At 42.3% G+C, this 22,222-nt stretch overlaps 1 protein-coding gene across 8 annotated transcripts in view; it reads right to left on the reverse strand.

Annotated features, from left to right (window-relative positions):
• Positions 1–22,222, reverse strand: part of NEDD4L (neural precursor cell expressed, developmentally down-regulated 4-like, E3 ubiquitin protein ligase) — a 372,463-nt gene that overhangs the window by 184,945 nt on the left and 165,296 nt on the right. Inside the window, exon 1 of one of the 8 annotated variants that reach the window (XM_021073888.1) lies at positions 3,457–3,800. The exons of the other annotated variants lie outside the window; for them this stretch is intronic. The gene's annotated coding sequence lies outside the window, so the exon portion shown is untranslated. Of the gene's footprint in view, positions 1–3,456; positions 3,801–22,222 lie in introns of those variants that run through there. 8 annotated transcript variants of the gene reach the window in all.

A 22,222-nucleotide genomic window follows, 5' to 3' on the forward strand; every position in this document is an offset into this window, starting at 1 on the left:
AAACTAAGATGACTTTGTAAATCAACTCTACTCCAATAAAATGTTTTTTAAAATGCCTTAAAGCCCGCCACACCATTTCCTTTAACAAAGCTGGACACTTCTCTGAGTCTCAAGGCTGTCTACCTAACACGGCAGATCTTAGACAAAAGAAACTCACCGACCCTGTTAACTGAGCTGTAAATTCAAATTAACTGACTCGCAAATGCTCCCAAAGATCCCAGCCCTGGGACTGCACCCAGTCTCTGCTCCAGCATCTCTGCCCCAGTGCCCTCCGTAATGTGACGGGGTTTCCAGTCACTGACCTGAGTCAGAGGTGGTTGATAATCACATGTGACCCAGTCGCCTGCAGCAGGCGGATGAGTAATAGTGAAATGAGCAGGACAGCTTACATCACTGCAAGCGGTGCTTTTTAAAATGTTTCTATCCAACTCCATTTACCCCCTTTTGAGTCTATCGTCTCTGTGTTTCCACTGAGCCTGAAGTGAGATGGCTAACTGCCTCTGGGAGGTGATGGACATGTGCTGTTCCGAAAACTTCCATGGAGTCTTCCATTCTCTGGGAGAAGAAAATCAACCCTTTGTTTTCAGGGATGAGGTCAATTGGGAGCCAGAATTTTAACCTTCCCCCCAAGTAACTGCATCTAAGATGAATAAGCAGTTCACATCAGTCTCAGCTGAGTACAGCTTGTGGTTCTCGTGAGTATTTTGGCCGATACGGTTTTGGTGACACCAGCAGGGCAGGGGGTGTTTTCTCTAAGATCTAGACCTCTGGCCTCTAGAGGATCCAGAAACAAAGCTGTCTTTGACTCCAGGACGGCAGCTGGGGGTCTCCACCAGGCCCGACCCTCAGTCCCGGCAGGATCACACGGGGAGCTGCCTACCTGTAATCCTGCCTACATGGACACCCGGAAAAACGGGCCAAGTGCCCAGGGCACACATATATTTACTGTTGGTGAAGGTGTGCCAAGTGACCCTCTGTGGAATTCTGAGCCACTGAAAACATAGCTGAGATAGGTTTTGCAAACACCTGAGGACTTGTACTTCTGGCATCACCACAAAGGTGGACAACCTCAGAAGCCTCTGGGGTCCAGGTCTGAGATTCGAGATGAGCAGGCACGCTCCGGGCCTACCTGTCCAATGGGAAGTCCTCTACATCGTTAACTCAAAAAACGCACTTGATGGAAAACACAAAGAGGAACTGACTTCTGCCAAGGTAAGACTTTGCCTGAAAACTGATTTGGAAAGGCCCCAAGGACAGGCTGGCAGAATAAGCATTGTCTGGAATGAAGTGTTTAAACAAACAAACAAACAAGCAAACAAAAAACCCACCTCTCCCACCTCAACACAACTGTCAGGACCACAAAGTTTTATCAACCACCTCTAAGATGTTGTTGGTAAGTACACAGGGCTCCTCCCCCACCACATCCACCAAACTAACCACTTTAAGAATAAAACTCTTATATTCCTTAAGTAGCAAATTCCTATCATTCTGTTCCTGCCTTCATTTTCTATTTTTTTTTGTTACATTGCACTGATAAGAGAATGCCCAACATGTGTTTTTTAAAGATCAACATTTAATTGTAATACAAGACTCAAAAATTTTTTTAAATTAAAAACAATGTAACATCTGTACATGAGACTCATTCCCACTTCCTTTCTCCTGTCTAAATAGAAAGCATTTCTCCCCCCCTTCTTCGTCTTTTTTTTTTTTTTGTCTTTTAAGGACACACCTGTGGCATATGGAGGTTTCCAGACTAGGGGTTGAATTGGAGCTGTAGCCGCCAGCCTACACCACAGCCACAGCAATGCTGGATCCTTAACCCACTGAGCGAGGCCAGGGATTGAACCTGCGTCCTCATGGATACTAGTCAGATTCCTTTCTTCTGAGCCATGAGGGGGATTTCTCCCCCTCCTTTCTTCTTAATTTCACCATCATCTTCCTCAAATTCCCATGGGAATGAAAGTGATGGGGGTGGGGAAAGCACTGTCAAGTAAGTTCTTTAAATTCTCTCATAGTATAGTTGCTTGCTTTTTCTTTGATGGGCACAAGTCAAACACATGTAAACATCATACTTCACACTGTGAAGAATAACTCGGATTTGATTATGAGGATAGCTGTTTTGCACCAATAATACATTTTTAGCATCTTAGAACTCCATCAATCTTTTTTTTTTTTTTTTTTTTGTCTTTTTGTCTTTTTGTCTTTTTTTGTTGTTGTTGTTGCTATTTCTTGGGCCGCTCCCGCGGCATATGGAGGTTCCCAGGCTAGGGGTCGAATCGGAGCTGTAGCCACCGGCCTATGCCAGAGCCACAGCACGCGGGATCCGAGCCACGTCTGCAACCTACACCACAGCTCACGGCAACGCCGGATCGTTAACCCACTGAGCAAGGGCAGGGACCGAACCCGAAACCTCATGGTTCCTAGTCGGATTCGTTAACCACTGCGCCACGACGGGAACTCCCCTCCATCAATCTTACACAGTCAACATGAAGAACACTTTTTTGAAAGTAACTTGGCTTGTTAATATAAAGGTATGACCTGCATTCCAGTTCCTTTTAGCAACATATGATATACACTAACTAGTTAACAGTTTATGAATCACCATCAAGTGAGACAGTAAAGAAACAAAAATCACGTGTTAATCATAAAGCGCATCCACATGTATGAGCAGTAAGGGTGGGAAAATGACAACGAAACCTTAAAGGAAAAACCAGTTGAATATGACTATGTTCTGAGCTTCAGTTTTTGCTCTCTCAAACTAATAATAACAATGATAATAAATGCATTTAGAATAAGCATGTAAGTCAAATACTAAGGTGAAGAAAAATTTCTATCGCTACCAATGAAAACTTTGGATACAAACCATAAATCATTTCCCAAGCAAACCCATTCATGACTTAAGATGTTATTTCACCTAAGGACAAGTACAGCTGGTGTCTCCCTCTTCTCCAGTGAGATTTCTTAGTCAGAAATATTCGGAGGAAACAGAGATCCAAAACACAACAGGAAGAAAACATCATCGTTTCCTTCCAAACCAGTGATCTAAATCAGAAAACAACATTCACAGAACTGAAGGGATCTACATTTGCCATCATTTCCAAGAAGAAAACAAAAGTATCCATTGTGCTCTCATCTTTCGAGTAAAAAGTGTACATTTTTCTAAAGAGTCAAGACAGAGATAAGCAAGCCGGAGAGTAAAGGGTCAGGAGAATTCAGACCACAATTCCTTACAGGTTTCATTTTTTGCTGCAGTTCTGTCTATGCAAACAGAGGTCAAAACTGATCAACTTCAGCTAACTCTGAGCACCAAGAAGAGGTAATTTACAAAGGGAAATCTTGGTATGTGCTAGAATAACGCCACTGACAAAAAAGTATACATCAAAAGCAAACTCTATGCCAAAAGTAGATGTTACATCTTCATATAATAAAAGCAGACAGTAGTGTCTTTGTTCTTACCTCTAATTGTCCTCAAGGTTCATGAAAAACAAGCCATCACTCCTGCCGGAAAGCGTCTGCTGGGCTAGCGCAGAAGTCACACAGCTGGAAATATACCTCCAGGACCCCTGAGCTCCTGGCCTTGTCCTCCTTCCCCCTGTTGAAGCACTGCTGTTCACACCTCTGCTGATCGTTGGGGACCACTAGCAAGTTTTATCACAACTGAGGGAAAAGGACCCGGGCTTGCTACTTATACCGATGATTCACTCCAATGACAGCTAGAAAGAAATGCTTGTTGGTGCAAAAGGAGTTGACTGAACTCCACCCCTACGGTAAGGATTAAGTAACTCCACCCAGCTTAGCGATTATCTTAAACAGCCTCACAGTGCCCTAACGTGAAGTTACCTGCAGCATTGCTTCTCCACAGGGCAGCTCTTGTTCGTAAGGAGAAGAACCCAGGGCTCACCAAACAGGATGGGCAATAACCAGTGTGTACCACGTGGTTTTGTGAATAACTGTAACCTGGGCTGGGCTGTTTGCTTATTTAAAGCTATATCTGAGTCTTCCGGGCAAATAGGCAGTGGAGGTCTGTCCTTCACCTTTTACAATGAACTTAGCTTCTCTCCAGTTCCTGTGTGGCAGGCTGACAGCACCAAGTGCGGGCCCCCTCAAGAGTTGAAAGTCTTCAAAGGATAGAATAAAAGTAACTATGATACAAACTACACCACCAAAGAGAACTGACAAGTTGGGGGGATTTGGTGCCACCGGAGAGGCCACTCTACAAACCCACCATCTCTGGGGTGCAAGCCCATTTTTCTTGGATATAGGTCAAGGACACCAAATGAGGTCAGCAGGGCTCACGTGGATACTCTATAGCACCATGTCCTGTTTAAGGGGTGCAGTTCACCCACCTGTCCAACCTTCACTGAGTTCCCAAGGCCATTGAAGACCCGTCCTCTTTCTTTGACTTGTGACCAACACCAAGTTACACCTCTTTGCTCTTGCAAAGTCAACCCCCACTTGACAACCCCAGCAGGTGTGCCTGCAACAGGAAGTGCTCCCACTTGTAGCCGAGAGCTAACCTTCCACATTAACTCAAGTGTTCCCGGCACGTCAGCTGAGAAACTGTAAACTAGACTTTCAAGTTCCCACAGGTGCTAGAAGCCTGGGATTCCCAGAGGTGTTGGACAACAAAACAGGTCCCCAGGGGAGCCAGTGACCTCTAGTGGCTGGGAGGATCACTGACGGCTTGCCAGATAAAGTCCCCACTGGATTACCACCAGGAACCCTGTCCCCAAAGGCACCCTCATACAGGCAGGCTGACAGGTCCACCCACTTTCTGTAGACTTTTCGAACAACAAAAGGAATACCCTGAGGTTTTAGTACTGAGCAAGTGAGGACACACAAGTGCTAAACAGTATAATTTAAGAGCAGGAACTCCACTTTCCTTGACTGTATCTGAAATTATAAAATTAAGCTGTTTTACATTAACACAATGACTGGAAGCTTAAAAAAAAAAGAACCAAAAAATACTTACTATAAGAAAATATACCTAAATAAGTGGAATAAGTTATTTAACAAATTTGCCTGTTGCCTTAAAGATAAAAGGCACCATGAAATATTACCCAACTATTATGGGCTCAATCATTTCTCTCCACCAATCTTATATTGAAGTCCCAACCCTAGTAGCTCAGAATGTGATGATGTTGGGAGACAGAGGCTTTAAAGAGATAACTGAGCTAAAATGAGGTCTTTAGCATGGGCCCTGATCCAGTGTGACTGATATCCTTTAAGAGAAAATTCAAACAGACAGGTATGTCAGAAAGACAAGGAACAGGGACAAGGAGGAGACAAGATGGCCTTCTGCTAGCCAAGGAGACAGACCTCAGAGGAAACCAGCCCTGCTGACACCTTGATCTCAGCCTTTCAGCCTCCAGAACTGTGAAACAATGCATTTCTATTGTTTAAGCTGCTCAGTCTCTGGCACTTTGTTATGGCAGCCCAAGCAAACTTATATATTAATAATGATTGCATTCCAAGTATTAATGCCAACAATGAAGACAGAATTCAGATTTCTAATTAATAACCATTCTCCCACAGCCAACACTTCCTTTTGGTATTTTATTTCCTCCCGGTCCATTGAGGCTCTGCCTTGAAAAATGCTTAGAAAAACTTATTCTGGAAGAAAGTGGGAGTGGGGGGGCAGAGACCACAAATGACCTTTCCAACTCCACTTTCGGCACCTCCACTGACAGTCAAGCTTACTGACCAAGTAGTCTCCATTTGCATCTTACTCCTCCAAGTGAAAATCAGCTTCTGTCCAACCTCCACGAAAAATGCAGCCAAACCTAGCGAATAAGAACCTTAGCACCAATTTAAGAAATGTTAACAATGGAGGAAATACAATGGAGGAAATGTTAGAAGTCTTTTTAGTTCGAGTCCCTCTGTCTAGAGAAGGAAATGAGGACCCAACCAGAGCAGCAGCAGGATCTTGGAATAAACAGTGAAGTGGATTCAACCCAGACACACAGTCCTAATCCAGTGTTACTAGCTCTGCTCACTACACTATTAACTGAGGATATCCTGAAGCAATCAAATCTCTCCAATCCCACGAAGAAAAATTGCTGCTCCATGGAGCAGCTGTAATGAAGAGAGATGAGGATGCAGACACTGGATGACAAATGGAGTATGGCCCAGGTCTCAGACTAGGTCTACAGGCTTTCTTAACCTGGGCTCCACTGACATCTGGGGCCAGGTAATTCTCCATCGCGGGAAGATGTTCAGTGCATTTTAGGATGTTTAAACAGCATTGCTGGCCTCTACCCACTAGACAGAAGCTCTCCCCAGGTATGACAGCTAAGAATATCTCCAGACATGGCTGTGTCCCCTGGGAGGCAAACTCGTCCCCAGCTGAGAACCACTGGTTTAAAAGGACGAAACTCTGGGCAGAGTGAAAGAGATGGTGGTGAGGGGGTGTGCACCTGAGATCAACCAGAAGAAAGTGCTCTGTAGATATGTCAGGAGCAAGGCAGAAGGAAGGGCAATTTGTTGCATTTCCCCAACTGAGGGTTGTTTTTATGTGTTTTATTATTTATTTTTATTTATTTATTTTATTTATTATTTATTTTTTTCCAATGAAGTAGAAGACAGGGTCACAGGCTGAATGTGAGGGAATGAGAGACTGAGTCAGGAACACCTCTGGGATTTACCAGAGAGCAGAAAGGGAGCAGGGCTGGGCTGTGTCAAGGATATCTGTGATAGTACCATAAACAGAGTGGCCCCAGCAGGCCCCAAACTGCAGGCTCCCCTGCAGGTTGGAGAACCCAGGAAAAAGGTATGGAGACTAGTTGGAGGAATATAACTAGAACTCCTAAAGCAGTAGGGACACAGGGTGCCCCAGATGTGCTACAGTTTCCAAGGTCATTGTGGTGAGCCATGGCACGGTAACCTAGAGTCAACTGAAGACAAGGAAACCCACTCGAAACCTGTTGCAATAGAACAAATAAAAGGTGAAAAAATCCTACAGAAGAACTATAACTGAGAAGGAAATAAAGAACCTATAGACAATCCAGAGGGCTAAATACACTCATCCACTTTGATTTAATTCCCATCCAAGGAAATCTTTCCTAAGGAAATAGGGGTATAAATTGAGTGTTACAGACCAAGAGATTCCTTACCAAAACCAAAAATGAAACAAAAAAATCCTTAAAGCAGTCTTAATGTCCAACCACAGAGAAAATAAATTACAGCTATCTACATGCTCGTGTACCCAAGGAATATTTTAAAACCTGGCAAAACATTCACAATATAATGTTTTAAAATGTAAGCTATAAAACTGAATCTGACATAGCCCCATTTAGAAATTGTACATATTTACAGGTTTACATTTGTAAAGCATCTGCATCGGTCTCTATCAAGGTAACAGCAGTCATTATGAGATTTCCAAGGTAAAAAAAAAAAAAAATCAGAAAATGGGTTTACCATCTTGGAGAAGGTGGCAGAACAGAAGGAGTGGCCACAGAGGAAAGGACAGGAACCAGGAGCCAAGAGGTAAGGGCCAAGGGCTACAGGCCTCTCTGGATTTGATGAACAGAAGTTGCTGGTGTCTTAAGACTGATACATGAGTTCTAGAGCACTGGCAGCACATAGGCAGCAAAGGGAGTGAAAGGGACAAGAGCTTTCCATGGAGTTCCCCACAGTGCCCACTGACAAGGAGAGGCCATGGAAGGCATGCCTGTGAATGATGAGGCATAGGTCTACCAGAAGTCTGCCAAGAGGGAGGGCTGCTTCCATTCCTTGGCACTTGTTTTTCTAAACTTAAAATTCAAAATAATGTGAAAACCTCATGGCAGTTCTTTAATTTTATATTGCTTACACATTAAATGGCCACCTGTGTATAGCTCCTAGCACTTCTGATTCAGCACCTGATTCAGCACCTGAAAATGTACTCAATACTGCTTACTACACTTAGAAAACCAGGATGGGTTATAAGATGGGATTTTATGAAACCCCACAAAGGGCCACCTTGGATGAGTATGTTCGAATGGAAAAGAGAGGAAATGCATAAAAGGTAGTTAAATTTTTAAGCTCACATAAGCAAAAGGAATTTAAAAAGGATGAAGGCTGACTTCCTGCAAAACAAAGTCTTATTAAGAACTGAAAATCTGAACTTCAGAGCAGTATTTCAAAGACTTTTCAGTGTTGGTATTTTGTTTGCTTTTGGTTTTCATCTTAGGAGGATTTGTCAATTACTGAGATCCTCCCTAGAGATTTTTTTCCCTTCAAAGCCACTGTAGGAGTTCCCATTGTAGCTCAGCAGTAATGAATCCGACTAGTATCCATGAGGATGGATCCCTGGCGCCACTCAGTGGGTTAAGGATCCAGCATTGCCATGAGTTGTTGTGTAAGTCACAGATACAGCTTGGATCCTGATTTGACCCCTAGCTGGGAAACTTCCATATGCTGTGGGTGCAGCCCTAAAAACACCAGAAAAAAAGCCATTGTAAATTTACCCATACTCTGCAGCCTTTAAAAATATGCTTCTAAAAAATATTACAGGTTTTCATAAAATGTTCACTCTAAAACATGAGTTAAAAATCATTCTAGGAGTTCCCGTTGTGGCGCAGTGGTTAATGAGTCTGACTAGGAACCATGGGGTTGCGGGTTTGATCTCTGGCCTCGCTCAGTGGGTTAAGGATCCGGTGTTGCCGTGAGCTGTGGTGTAGGTCGCAGACGTGGCTCGGATCCCGTGTTGCTGTGGCTCTGGTGTAGGCCGGCAGCTACAGCTCCGATTAGACCCCTAGCCTGGGACTCTCCATATGCCGCAGGAAGCAGCCCTAGAAAAGGCAAAAGGACAAAAAAAAAAAAAAAAAAAAATTCTAAACGTTATAGCATTATTCCAAATGTATAACCCTTTCCCATATGTATATATAAATACAGCCAAAGGACCATCAGGAAATAAAACAAAATGGTAATCAATGATTTCTCTCTGGCTATTCAGATTTCAGGTGGATCTCTGCCTTATACTCTATCTTTTCCAATATCTAATTATTTTATAACCAAAAAACCCCATATTATTTAAAACGTGCTAAGAATATACTATCACTTATCTATAAAGAATGAGTAACCAACTGAAGAATGGGGGGGGGACGACACAGCACAGAAGCACCCAAGTTTCTCTGTTTTGTTCAAAACCAGCTACAGTTAGAAGAGAAACTAGGACACTTGGAGGGGGAGGAATAAATTGAACAAAACAAGGATGACATGACACAGGCAAAAATCTTTACATAACACAGGCAAGGTTTAGTGATTATAACACCAAGTCTTGAATTTCCTCACAAGGCCTTAAAATCAAATCCTCCTAACTTGGATTAGCCTTTTTTCCAACCGCCTTACAAAAAAGGATGATGGGTTTACATGCTTCACAGGTTAATGCAATCAAATCCCTAGTGACTTTATCAGAACATCTGAAAGGAAAATTATGTCATCAAGAAGGGGGAAAGGTCCCCTGGATCTTTAAACATCACTCCCATAAACATAAAATTGTGTACCTCCTCTGCTGAAGGCATCAGGACTCAGTGATTTGTATCTTCAAAGCATTTACAACCTGACAGCCTGCAGACACAGCTTCCCAATTTATGAAGTGCTTGTGTTCTCAATGTTCATTACTTTAGGGCAGTTACTCAGGAACCTGAACATACTTTCCCACAGAAGGAATACCTTAACCTTTGTGAGAGGGTCCAGTTCCTTTGGCCGTAAAGTCCATCTAAAGGCAAATGAATGACTCCCCCAAACACCTACCTAAACCCGATCTCTCTCACCATTCTCATCTACCATCATCTTCACATGTCCACCAAGAGGTTTAAGGGACCCAACGAGCTTCTGATTCTGCTCCCAGCTAACCCTTTATATTGCATCCAGCCAGCTGCTCAAGCAGACATTTCCTCCATTCTTCTCTGTATCCCTCACATATCCAGTCCATCAGTAGGCCCTAAGGACCTAATGGCCCCCCCAAGTCCCCAACCACCCCCTCTCTCCATCCTGGATATTAGCCACCAACTAGGTGTTCAAACCAACCTCTCTCCTACAGGCTACTCGCAACAGCCTCCAAACTGAGGCTTGAAAGCCACCCTTACCTGCAACACTCTTCGCACCAAGCCACTCCCCTCTCTGGCTGGCAGCTCTCTCTGCTGGCTTCCCACAACCTTAGGCATAAAATACAAACTCCTCATGGTGGCCTATACAGCTCTTGAGGGCCAGGGCTAAGATCCTTTTCTCTCCAGAGCCCCACTGGCCATAAGGTTCTTCCTTGATCCCTGAGATTCATGTCGAAGTGGAGCCTTGCATCTCATTGGCTATGCCTCTTTCTGAAGGCTCTTCCCCTAGATCTTCAGGCTGGCTCTCCTCTTCTGATCAAGGTTAAGAGTCTTTAGGCTGATGGGAGCATCAACTGGAACCACACTTCGGGAAAGCAAATTGGTAATATGTACCCGAGTATTTAACTCCTAATATTCCTTGATTTAGTAATCCCATTTCCAGGGAGGTATGGAAATTAATCCAATTTACATTTTTTTTTACACTTATATTCACTGCACCTTTTCTCTTATAAGAGAAATTGGAAATTTAAACAGGACAGAAAGGAGGAAGATATTTTACACTGAGATGCTCTATGTCACATATGGAAATGTTAAGTGACAAAAAAACAGGCTATGAAAGTCTACTTACACTACGATGACAATTATGTAAAAATACACATTCCCTATCAAAAGACAACTAAAAGGAAAATGCCAAAATATTAGGAGTGATAATGATGTTTTTTCTGTGGTTGGTGGCTTTTTCTTTCTAATGTCTTCTTTCGGATTGAGAAAAACGTGTACGCATTAACTTTCACAATTGTAGGGGGAATACCTCCTATTTTTAACAAAGAAACAATGCTATATAAACGGCTGTTAGCTTTCCAAGAAGCCACAAGAAAAGACATATTTAAAAATACAATGTAAAATGGAAAGCTTCTACATCAGATATGCGATAAATCAAATGGCAACCACATTTGTAACATACCACAGTTATGGAGTTAAATCCCATACTGAATAATGAATTCTTACAGGTCAATGAAAAAATAACAGCCTTAAGGAAAAATAGATAAAGATTGCAAATTAGCACAGCATAAAAGAGGAAATACAAATATACGAAGAGAAATTTGACCTAATGGATTAAAGAAATAAAATGAGGTATTTTACCTTCCATCATGGCAAAGATTAAAAGATTGATAAAATGGAGTAATGCAGAGGATGGGAGAAACTGGTACTCTCCTTGACTACTAGAGGCAGGGAAACCAGTATAATACCTCGGAGGGCAATTCTCCAAAATCTATGAAAGTCACACTGTACGTTCATGTCCTTTCATCCAGGAATTTAAATGCACGGATTTACCTACAGAAACACCCACACACAGATACGTCAATAAACACTGCAGAGCTTTTACAATGTGGGGATGGATGACATCATGGATATATTAACTGGGAAGAAAGAAATCACACTGCAATCAGGTATCTCTACCATGATTCCCCCCCCCCAACCTTTTTTTTTTTTTTTGGAAAGCAACAGCAGTTAGCTTTGATGGAATCCTTACTACATGACAGGCACTGTTCTCAGCCACTTAAGAGCATCACTTATTTGAATCTTCGCAATAACACTTTGAGACAGTACTGGTATTAACCCTGCCCTACAAATGAGAAAACTAGGCTTAGAGAGATTAAATGGGGATTTGCATCTAGATGGTCTTCTGAGCACACATTTCTGTTCCCCCTCTTCCGTCCAGACTAGGTAACACATCCATAACAGTTCTGAGGAAAGACAATCACCAGCTGAATGGAAATGAAACGAGTTGGATGGACAGAAAAACAAAACCAGAGCCCCCTGTGTGCATGGCCCCCTGAGTGATAATGAAATATCTTCAAAGTGCCAGAAATTCAGAAGTCCATTGATACAGGGGGCTAGAGAGACCCTGGGGCAGCAACCAGGGTGACCAATCAGGAAACCTCACTTCTATCTTTTCCAGTTGCTGCCTTTGTTACAAAGTGAAGGCTGGAGTGTGGTCCTAGGTCTGGAAGGGCAGGAAGCTAAAGATGGCAGGGGGGGTACGTGACAGCCACACATAAAAGGCCACCTGCTTGCCTGTCCCATCAAGTCCTACACAGGGCCTCAACCCGATATGTATAAACCCCAGACTCCTAGGATGAAGAAGGGGCAAAGAGGAGTCACAAACACAAAGACCAGCAGACCACCAAGAATCATCAAATGTATGAAATATCACAGGCAGGAGCCTGAAAAAGGAGCACACAGAGTCTGAAACAGAAGAAACATTTTAAAGATGCGTAATTAATACCCTTGCAAAAATCAGAAAGGGTATCCGGGCATCAAAACACTGGCTGCTCTGAGAAAGAAAAAGAATTAAGAGCTCTCAGAGGCCTAAGGGACAGGATTTTTAACTTCAAACCATAGTGCTGTTTGTTCGGCATCCTCCACAAGGAAAAATATGAAATGCACTTAACACTATGGGTGGGTTTTTACACTTGAGAGGGGATAGAAAACCCTGGTCCCTCCCTACCCACCATCATCAACTTCCCCTCCGCCTCTTGACTTAGAGAAATACTGCTTTCATCTCCTTCTCCTAATCACCCATTTATGTGGGCAAATACAGAGACACTGGGTCTTGTTTCACACCTGGATGTTAGACACATTTCTGCACCTTAGTTCCCATGCATTCAATTTCTCATAAAATCCCCTCCAAAGCCAACTCTAATGGAGCGCTAATCCTTTCTGTTCAATGGCTGCATAATATGACATGGCACAAATATTCCATGAAGCGAGCCATTTTTCAACTGATGGGCATTTGTATTTTCAATATCTTGCCCCTATAATGGTACAATAAACATTCATATACATATGCCTTTGTATAGAGACACTTTTATTTCTAGAAGACAGACAGCTATTTAAGAGAAAGGCTGCTTAGGCAAAAGGTATATTAATGTTTAATTTTAATACGCCTTGCCAGCCTGCTTTCCAAATGAAGCACAGTAATTCACATTCCCTTCAGTGTTATGAGAATGCCACTTCTATTACATCCTTGCCAGCAAGTAGTGTTATTCTTCTCTCTCTCTCTCTCTCTCTCTCCCTCTCTCTCTCGCTCTCTCTCTTTTTTTTTTTTTTTTTTTAAGGCCGCTCCTGGGGCATTTGGAAGTTCCCAGGATAGGGGTCAAATCAGAGCTGCAGCTACTGGAAACAGCCACAGCCACACGGGATCTTAGCCGCATTTGCGACCTACACCACAGCTCACAGCAACGCCAGATCCTTAACCCACTGAGTGAGGCCAGAGATCGAACCCGAGTCCTCATGGATGCGAGTCCAGTTTGGTTCCACTGGGCCACAACAGGAACTCCTTTCTCTTTTTTAAAACCATTATGATGGGTTTAAAGTAATGTCTCGTCGTTTTTTTAATCTGCAATTCCCTGGCAAGTATGGATAAATTTTTATAGCCTTCCTAGAGGTCTGCATTTGCTCTCCGCAAATTGCATGTTTATATTCTTTGTCCATTTTCCCTGAGTCGTGTTTGTATCACCAATTCATAAGGGTTATAGGTGGCAACCTGCTGTTTGTCATACATGTTATATATACTCCTCCCCAATTGTCTGGCTTGTAGGTATCGCATCTTGCTTAAGAAGTTCTCTCACCCCAAGATTATACAAGTAGTTCCTGATATTTTCTTATAAATTTGTATTGCTTGTTTACATTTAAGTTTTTGAAGATTCTGGGAAGTATTTCTGATTATAATGTAGGATATTCGTTTCTCAACAGTATTGAACTAGACATCTTATTATACACTAACTTCTCCTGCTTAATGACACACACGCCTGGATTCTCTATTCTGCTCCATTGAACTATTTATGAAAGCCTCTACCAACACCACACTGATTTGATCACAAAGACTTTCTTAGCATATGGTGGTTACTTGTCAAGTTTGCCCTCACTGATTCTGTCTTCTTTATTTGTATGTGTTTTTCGCAGGCATTATGCATTTATTCTTCTATATTAACTTTAGAATTATTTCATTCAATTAAAAAAAAAAAAGGAAAAGGGAAAAAACCGGCTGCTTTGGAAACTCAAATGGAACAGCAATAACTACAGGCATTAATTTTGGGATATATATACACACATACATACACACACACACATATGTATATGTGTGTGTGTGTATATATAAAATTTTTTTTTTGGTCTTTTTGTCTTTTTAGGGCTACACCCGAGATATATGGAGGTTCCCAAGCTAGGTGTTGAATCAAAAGCTGTAGCCGCTGGCCTACACCACAGCCACAGCAACACGGGATCCAAGCAGAGTCTGCGACCTACATACACCACAGCTCACAGCAATGCCGGATCCTTAACCCACTGGAGTGAGGCCAGGGATCAAACCAGCAAACTCATGGTTACTAGTCGGGTTCATTAACCACTGAGCCAAGATGGGAACTCCTATGCTATATATTTTGATTTCATATTCTTCACTAAAAAGAATAGAGGTATCATACTTGGTCAATTTCTTCCTAGGTTATTTATTACCATTGAGAAAAAGAACCCTGACACCTATGGTCAATTAATCTTTGACAAGGGAGGCAAGAACATAAAATGGGAAAAAGAAAGTCTATTCAGGAGTTCCCGTCGTGGCGCAGTGGTTAACGAATCCAACTAGGAACCATGAGGTTGCGGGTTCGGTCCCTGCCCTTGCTCAGTGGGTTAACGATCTGGCGGTGCCGTGAGCTGTGGTGTAGGTTGCAGACGCGGCTCGGATCCCACGTTGCTGTGGCTCTGGCGTAGGCCGGTGGCTACAGCTCCGATTCGACCCCTAGCCTGGGGACCTCCATATGCCTCGGGAGCGGCCCAAAGAAATAGCAAAAAGACAAAAAAAAAAAGAAAGTCTATTCAGCAAGCATTGCTGGGAAACCTGGACAGCTGCATGCAAAGCAATGAAACTAGAACACACCCTCACACCATGCACAAAAAAAAACTCCAAATGGCTGAAAGACTTAAATATAAGACAGGACACCATCAAACTCCTAGAAGAAAACACAGGCAAAACACTCTCGGACATCAACATCATGAATATTTTCTCAGGTCAGTCTCCCAAAGCAATAGAAATTAGAGCAAAAATAAACCCATGGGACCTCATCAAACTGAAAAGCTTTTGCACAGCAAAGGAAACCAAAAAGAAAACAAAAAGACAACTTTCAGAATGGGAAAAAATAGTTTCAAATGATGCAACCGACAAGGGCTTAATCTCTAGAATATATAAGCAACTTATACAACCCAACAGCAAAAAAGCCAATCAATCAATGGAAAAATGGGCAAAAGACCTGAATAGACTGTTTCCCAAGGAAGATATACAGATGGCCAGCAAACACATGAAAAAATGCTCAACATCGCTGATTATAAGAGAAATGCAAATCAAAACTACCATGAGATACCACCTCACACCAGTCAGAATGGCCATCATTAATAAATCCACAAATAACAAGTGCTGGAAGGGCTGTGGAGAAAAGGGAACCCTCCTGCACTGCTGGTGGGAATGTAAACTGGTACAGCCACTATGGAGAACAGTTTGGAGATACCTTAGAAATCTATACATAGAACTTCCATATGACCCCGCAATCCCACTCTTGGGCATATATCTGGACAAAACTCTACTTAAAAGAGACACATGCACCCGCATGTTCATTGCAGCACTATTCACAATAGCCAGGACATGGAAACAACCCATATGTCCATCAAAAGATGATTGGATTCGGAAGATGTGGTATATGTACACAATGGAATACTACTTAGCCATAAAAAAGAATGACATAATGCCATTTGCAGCAACATGGATGGAACTAGAGAATCTCATCCTGAGTGAAATGAGCCAGAAAGACAAAGACAAATACCATATGATACCACTTATAACTGGAATCTAATATCCAGCACAAACGAACATCTCCACAGAAAAGAAAATCATGGACTTGGAAAACAGACTTGTGGCTGCCTGATGGGAGAGGGAGGGAGTGGGAGGGATCGGGACCTTGGGATTATCAGACACAATTTAGAATAGATTTATAAGGAGATCCTGCTGAGTAGCATTGAGAACTATATCTAGATACTCATGTTGCAACAGAACAAAGGGTGGGGAAAAAAATGTAAATGGAATGTATATATGTAAGGATAACTTGATCCCCTTGCTGTACAGTGGGAAAATTAAAAAAAACAAACAAACAAAAAAAGAAATACATATGTAAAAAATCAAAAAGAAAAAAAGAATGCTTAACTTCCATTTCCACATGGTTGCTTTCAAAACAAAGAAATGGTCACTTTATTTTTCTTTCAGTTGTACTGAGATAACTGACCTACAGTACTAGATGTTTTAAGGTGTACAGCATAATGATTTGATTTATATATATCATGAAATGATTATAATTTCAGTGAACACCCATCATCTCTTATAGGTCATTTAGAGACTTATTTTTATCCAGCTACCATGACAATTTTTCTGATTGATTTTACTTTTTTTTTTCCCACCACAGGCGTTTGCTAGATACACAAACATTTTATTGTCATACTACATTCACTAGAACCTTTAAAACAACTTTTTTGGAGTTCCCATTGTGGCACAGTGGTAACGAATCCGACTAGGAACCATGAGGTTGAGGGTTCGATCCCTGCCCTTGCTCAGTGGGTTAACGATCCGGCGTTGCCATGAGCTGTGGTATAGGTTGCAGATGCGGCTCGGATCCAGCATTGCTGTGGCTCTGGCGTAGGCTGGTGGCTGCAGCTCCGATTAGACCCCTAGCCTGGGAACCTCCATATGCCGTGGGAGCTGCCCAAGAAATGGCAGAAAGACCAAATAAATAAATAAATAAATAAAATAAAACAATCTTTTTATAATTCCCAATTTAAATGAAAATAGTCAGTGTTTTGCCTTTTAGAAAATATCTGTTATTGGTTGGTCTTTTGAAGTATCATACGGCCTATTTAAAGTTTAAGTTATTTACTTCTTTATTAGCTTGTACTGTATTAGGAATGGTTGTTTAAATGATCTAATGGCTCTTCAGCCTCTATCGACCTGGATCATAAACTCTTCTCCTTGAATATGCTGGCGTGGGTGACAGTGACGTGATCAGCGTTCCTCATACTTAATCACCCTTGTATTACCGAAGTAAACTACTGATCATGGTCCATTAACCTTTTGTTGTACTCAAGAGTCAATCTGTTAATAAGCTGAATTTCTGCATTTGCTTTCAAAAATATAGGTCTGTATTTTAAAATCTATCAGGTGAGGAGTTCCCATCGTGGTCCAGAGGTTAATGAATCCAACTAGGAACCATGAAGTTGCGGGTTTGATCCCTGGCCTTGCTCAGTGGATTAAGGATCTGGCATCGCTATGAGCTGTGGTGTAGGTTGCAGACGAGGCTCGGATCCTGCATTGCTGTGGCTGTGGCGTAGGCCAGTGGCTACAGCTCCAATTAGACCCCTAGCCTGGGAACCTCCATGTGCCTAGGGAGCGGCCCTAAAAAAGGCAAAAAGACAAAAAAAAAAAAAAAAAAAAAAAAAAAGAAAGAAAGAAAAAAAGAAGAAAATCTATCAGGTGTTAAAATTCAAATTACGCTGGTGTCATAAAGTGAACTAGGAAATTTCCCATATTTTACAATATCCTAGGATAGCAGAAAACACTAACATTTTCTGTTTTTTAAAGGTAAGATAAAACTCAGCTGGAACCCCAAGGAATCCTGCTGCCTTTTTCAACAGTAACTTTTAATCACCTTTCCTACCTTGTCTATAGTAATTGGTCCTGTCAAGCTTTCCATGCTTCTTGAATCAACTCTGGTAATGCTACTTCACTAAGACATCAACGCTATATTTTCAAATGTGTTTTCCTAGGGCTGCATGAAGCATTTTCCAATAAAGTCAATTTATCCCTCCTGTGCCTCCTCTCTGAGTCCTATTATCTATTTTGGCCCTCCCTTTACCTCCGTTAGGATGGTGGGAGTTTAGTTTATCGGACCTTTCAAATAACCAGCTACTAGATTTACTTGTCCTTTAAATTTTTTTTTATTAATTCTAACTTTTATTTTTGTTATCTCAATTCCTACTTCCTAGTTTTTTTCTTTCTTGTTTATTTAGGGTTTTTTCCTAATTTTTTTCTTTCCTTTTATGGCTGCACTTGCAGCATATGGAAGCTCCCAGGCCAGGGATCATATCCCCAGCTGCATCTGTGACCTACACCACAGCTTCAGCAACATTGGATCTCTAACCCACTGTGCCACAGCGGGAACTTCTAATTTCTTTTCTTTTCTTTTTTTTTCTTTTTTTTTTTTTTTTTTTGTCTTTTTGTCTTTTCCAGGGCTGCACCTGTGGCATATGGAGGTTCCCAGGCTAGGGGTCCAATCAGAGCTATAGCCCCTGGCCTACGCCAGAGCCACAGCAACTCCGGATCCGAGCCACATCTGCAACCTACACCACAGCTCACGGCAACAACAGATTCTTAACCCACTGAGTGAGGCCGGGGATTGAACCTGCAACCTCATGGTTCCTAGTCGGATTCTTTAACCACTAAGCCACAAGGGGGAACTCCTTCTTTTCTAATTTTTTATGATGCACATTCTATTCCTTTATTTTTCACCTCCTTTAATAATAAAGGTAGCTTTCCTTTTCTGGATGATATGTTCTAAAGTATTTAGAACTTTCATGAAGGGCAAGAAAGGAAAATACCTAGGACAAGATTTTAAGGACCACAATACCAGTAAGAAATGGAATGAACCCACGCTGGCATTTGAAGCGCAGGGAATTAATAAAGCAGCAGAAGAAGGAAGAGTCATGACCAAGCTTCCTTAGTACAGGCCGGGTTGAAACAAAACTCTGTTACCTCCCTTACTGCTAGGTTTTCACCCTGAATTTCACATTTTCGGGAAAGTGATTTGATTCATATATAGTTTTGTTTTTTTTTTAATTACCACCACGGGAGTTCCCTGGTGGTCTACTGGTTAAGGATTCAGCACTGTCACTGCTGTGGCGTGAGTCTGATCCTTGGTCTGGGCACTTTCACATGCCATGGGCACCACCAAAAACAAACAAATTACACCAGAATAAACACAGCAGTCCATGTATCTTAGTCTAATATTTAAATTTCTATGTCATCAGAACTGTGCTCACAAATCTAGGGCATCACCGGATCCTGAGTCAACAAAGATCTGTCATGAGAGCAAACTTAACTAAGGCAAGAATGCAGCCTAAGACACGCGGGCTGCATCCTCAGGACAGGGTGACAGAAAACTCAGGTTGTCAGAACTAATCACCCCGCACCCACTCCATCTCCAGGTGCAGCCATGGAAGAAGTGACCTTGTCTGTGTGATCACTTCTGACAGCAACTCTTCAAAATCAATGCCAAAGGGACAGTGTCTGCTTATCCCAGGGTGAGTGGCTCTGACCTAATTAGCAAAGCGTCTGCAGCCAGAGGCAAAGCTGCTACCACTTCCTTAATCCTCACTACCAGGAGCTTTAGAAGACGTACAAGGTCCCAACCTGGCGAGTAGAACCTGAAGACAACACTCAAGATCACTTTCATTTATGCTCTACTAATTCAGAATTATTTTTATGGTCTGGGAAGAGTCTGGACTCACGTTTCCATTTTTAGACCCTATGACAACAGGAGGAGAAGGAGGCTCAACCTACTTATGGGAACAAATTTTAGAAGCTCTGACTCATTTGTAAACAACCAACGTGCTAATAATTTATCTGTCGGTTAAAGCAAATACGTCTATTTGGGTTGTTACCCTAAGTCCTTGTGAAAACTGAAACCCCAAAGAAATTTTTAACATGTTCTATATTTAATTTTTTCTCACTTTGTTCCTGAATGTTTTCCCCAGTGCATCCCAGTAAATAAAATGTTACTATTAAAGCCCCATTATAACAGGGACTCTTTGGTAATAGGACCATTTAATGCTCCCAAGGGTCTCTGAAGCTAGCGAGGAAATAATACATTCCTTCCCTGAAGGCGATTTGCACTTTTTGGGGGGAAGAGACCACGACTGCACCTCATAACATCCGGTCTAAGCATCTGGACATCCTGAGCACACCCAGATGTCAGACACCAGTACGTGTTTGAGTACAGAGGCCAGGTCAAGTATGTGCCTGGGTCCTTGAGAACATTATCGGGGTTGGGGGGAGGTGGTATCAGTACTGCTGCTACTAAGTCACAGGTGCGTTTAAAAAAAAAAAAAAAAAAGTGCAGAAGGGTTCAGAGGCCTTAAGCATCCAAGTGTATAGATATCAGCACACAACCCTGCCTGCCTTAACCCATTCTTCAGGGGGGAATTCTATTCTAGAACTATGAGTCATGCATTTATATTCAAAGCCCAGTACTGGCTATAAACAAACATTGTTTTCAACTCTCGGGGCGGGGGGTGGGGGGAAATCTTTAAAATGAGGTCTTTGGTTGGCTGGCTTTTTTCTGCCCAGCACTCTGGTTTTCATCTGTCCAAATGAAATGGAGTAATCCCTGTTTTCCAAAGTTCAATGGCAATCAGCTACTTGGCATAGTCAAGGAATAATTTGGTTGAACTGGCTGGAATTTCCAGATATTCTCATATTATCCTTTGAAGTACTTAAAATTTCACTTGCTGGTGGAAATATTTCTGTCTCTATTCTTAGCGAACAATTACATGCTAAAGCTTAAAAAGGAGGAAGCAGATGGCAGAACTAGACTGTGTTTTCATGATGCAAAGGGCACGAGGGGAGAAAGGTGCTTTTTCTTGTGCAGGGACGGGTGGGAGGACCATACCTGAGGGTCACTCCTTCTTCCTATCTCGGCAGGTACCATGGGGATGATGTACAAGGTGCCCAGGTGGGAATGCGACTGCTTCCTGTTGGCTTTTTAGTGCTGCTGTATATGCCTAATGAGGTCAAGGAGAGGTGGACCCCCAGACCTCCCTGCAAACAAGCAGGAGTAATGCCTCCAGGCTAGCCAGCAGTTCTGCTGTAGCCCGCTTGCCTCTGCTCTCACTGTCCTCCCTCCATTTTTTTTTTTTTTTTTTAAGTATAATTTTACCACAAATCTTAAACCATAATCCCGGCTCTCCACTCTTGAATGATTGTGTTAGGCAAATAAGGGTTCATCCATCCAACTTCCTCTAAGAACTCAAGTCTGAGGACAAGAGGTTTTGTCCGACAGGAAAACTTGGTGTAACCTTTAAAGCGACTTCACCAAACTCATCTCACCATGCATACACTGCGAGTTTCAACAAACTCCACACTCAGTGCACAGGGGCACATCTTCAATTCCTCTGAGAATTGCCTTTTTTCAATTATGATGAATGAGAAGAATCCATCATACAGAATTCGTACAGAAGCAGGTATCGGAACTGGGGCTCGCCAGGTGAGCAGGGCTCAGACACATACACACAGAGGAGGACCTGGAGCGTAGTGTGAAGAATGACATAGAGGAAAAGAAATTCAGGCCACAGTGGAAATCAGGGAACTCAGGCTGTCCAGCCTGCCAAGAACAGAGTGAGTGGAAAGGAAGCGAGAGGGAAACTGAGCAAGACCAGCTCTACCTGAACACCAGGAAAAGGGCATGAGACTTTTTTTTTTTTTGCATTTTTTTTTCTTAATTACTGTGCTTTCCATTATTTTCTCCTAAGTCCTTACCTAATGACTAATGGAAAGCCCTGAAATTTCAAGATTCTACTTCCTACGTGTTTTCTATTCTTATTCTATACCAATTAACTTCATCTTCTCACTTCCTTCTCCCAATTGACAAACTCCACAGCCTCTGTATCAGCTGCTTCTTCTCCTGCCCCCTCCCTCTCGTCAAAATCACCTAAGCCTACTTATGATGATAAAACAAACTTGCAAATATTTTCACCAAAAACACTTCTCTAAATATAACCTGCAGAATTTTGAGAAAGGCCAAATATTTTGACCAGGTGACTGTATTTATCTTTCTTTCATCTCTGTTGTCCCTTTGGCCATGTGTGAACACAACACATGACCAGGAGGGTTAGTGAGCTCAGTCCTCTCCTTCTCCCACCCAACTGACCCACGACCGTTGAAGTACTAGCTAGAAGCTGGTGACCATAAAACCACATTGTCATTTGCCATTGAGAGGATGAATGACCTATTGCAGGAAGCACAAACGGGTCACGGTGAATGAGGATACCTACAGTTGATTCTACATGACTTCCTAGACTTGACCTTAGGTCATCTCAGA

The sequence above is a fragment of the Sus scrofa genome, chromosome 1 (assembly GCF_000003025.6).
Source record: "Sus scrofa isolate TJ Tabasco breed Duroc chromosome 1, Sscrofa11.1, whole genome shotgun sequence".
Taxonomy (NCBI): Eukaryota; Metazoa; Chordata; class Mammalia; order Artiodactyla; family Suidae; genus Sus; species Sus scrofa.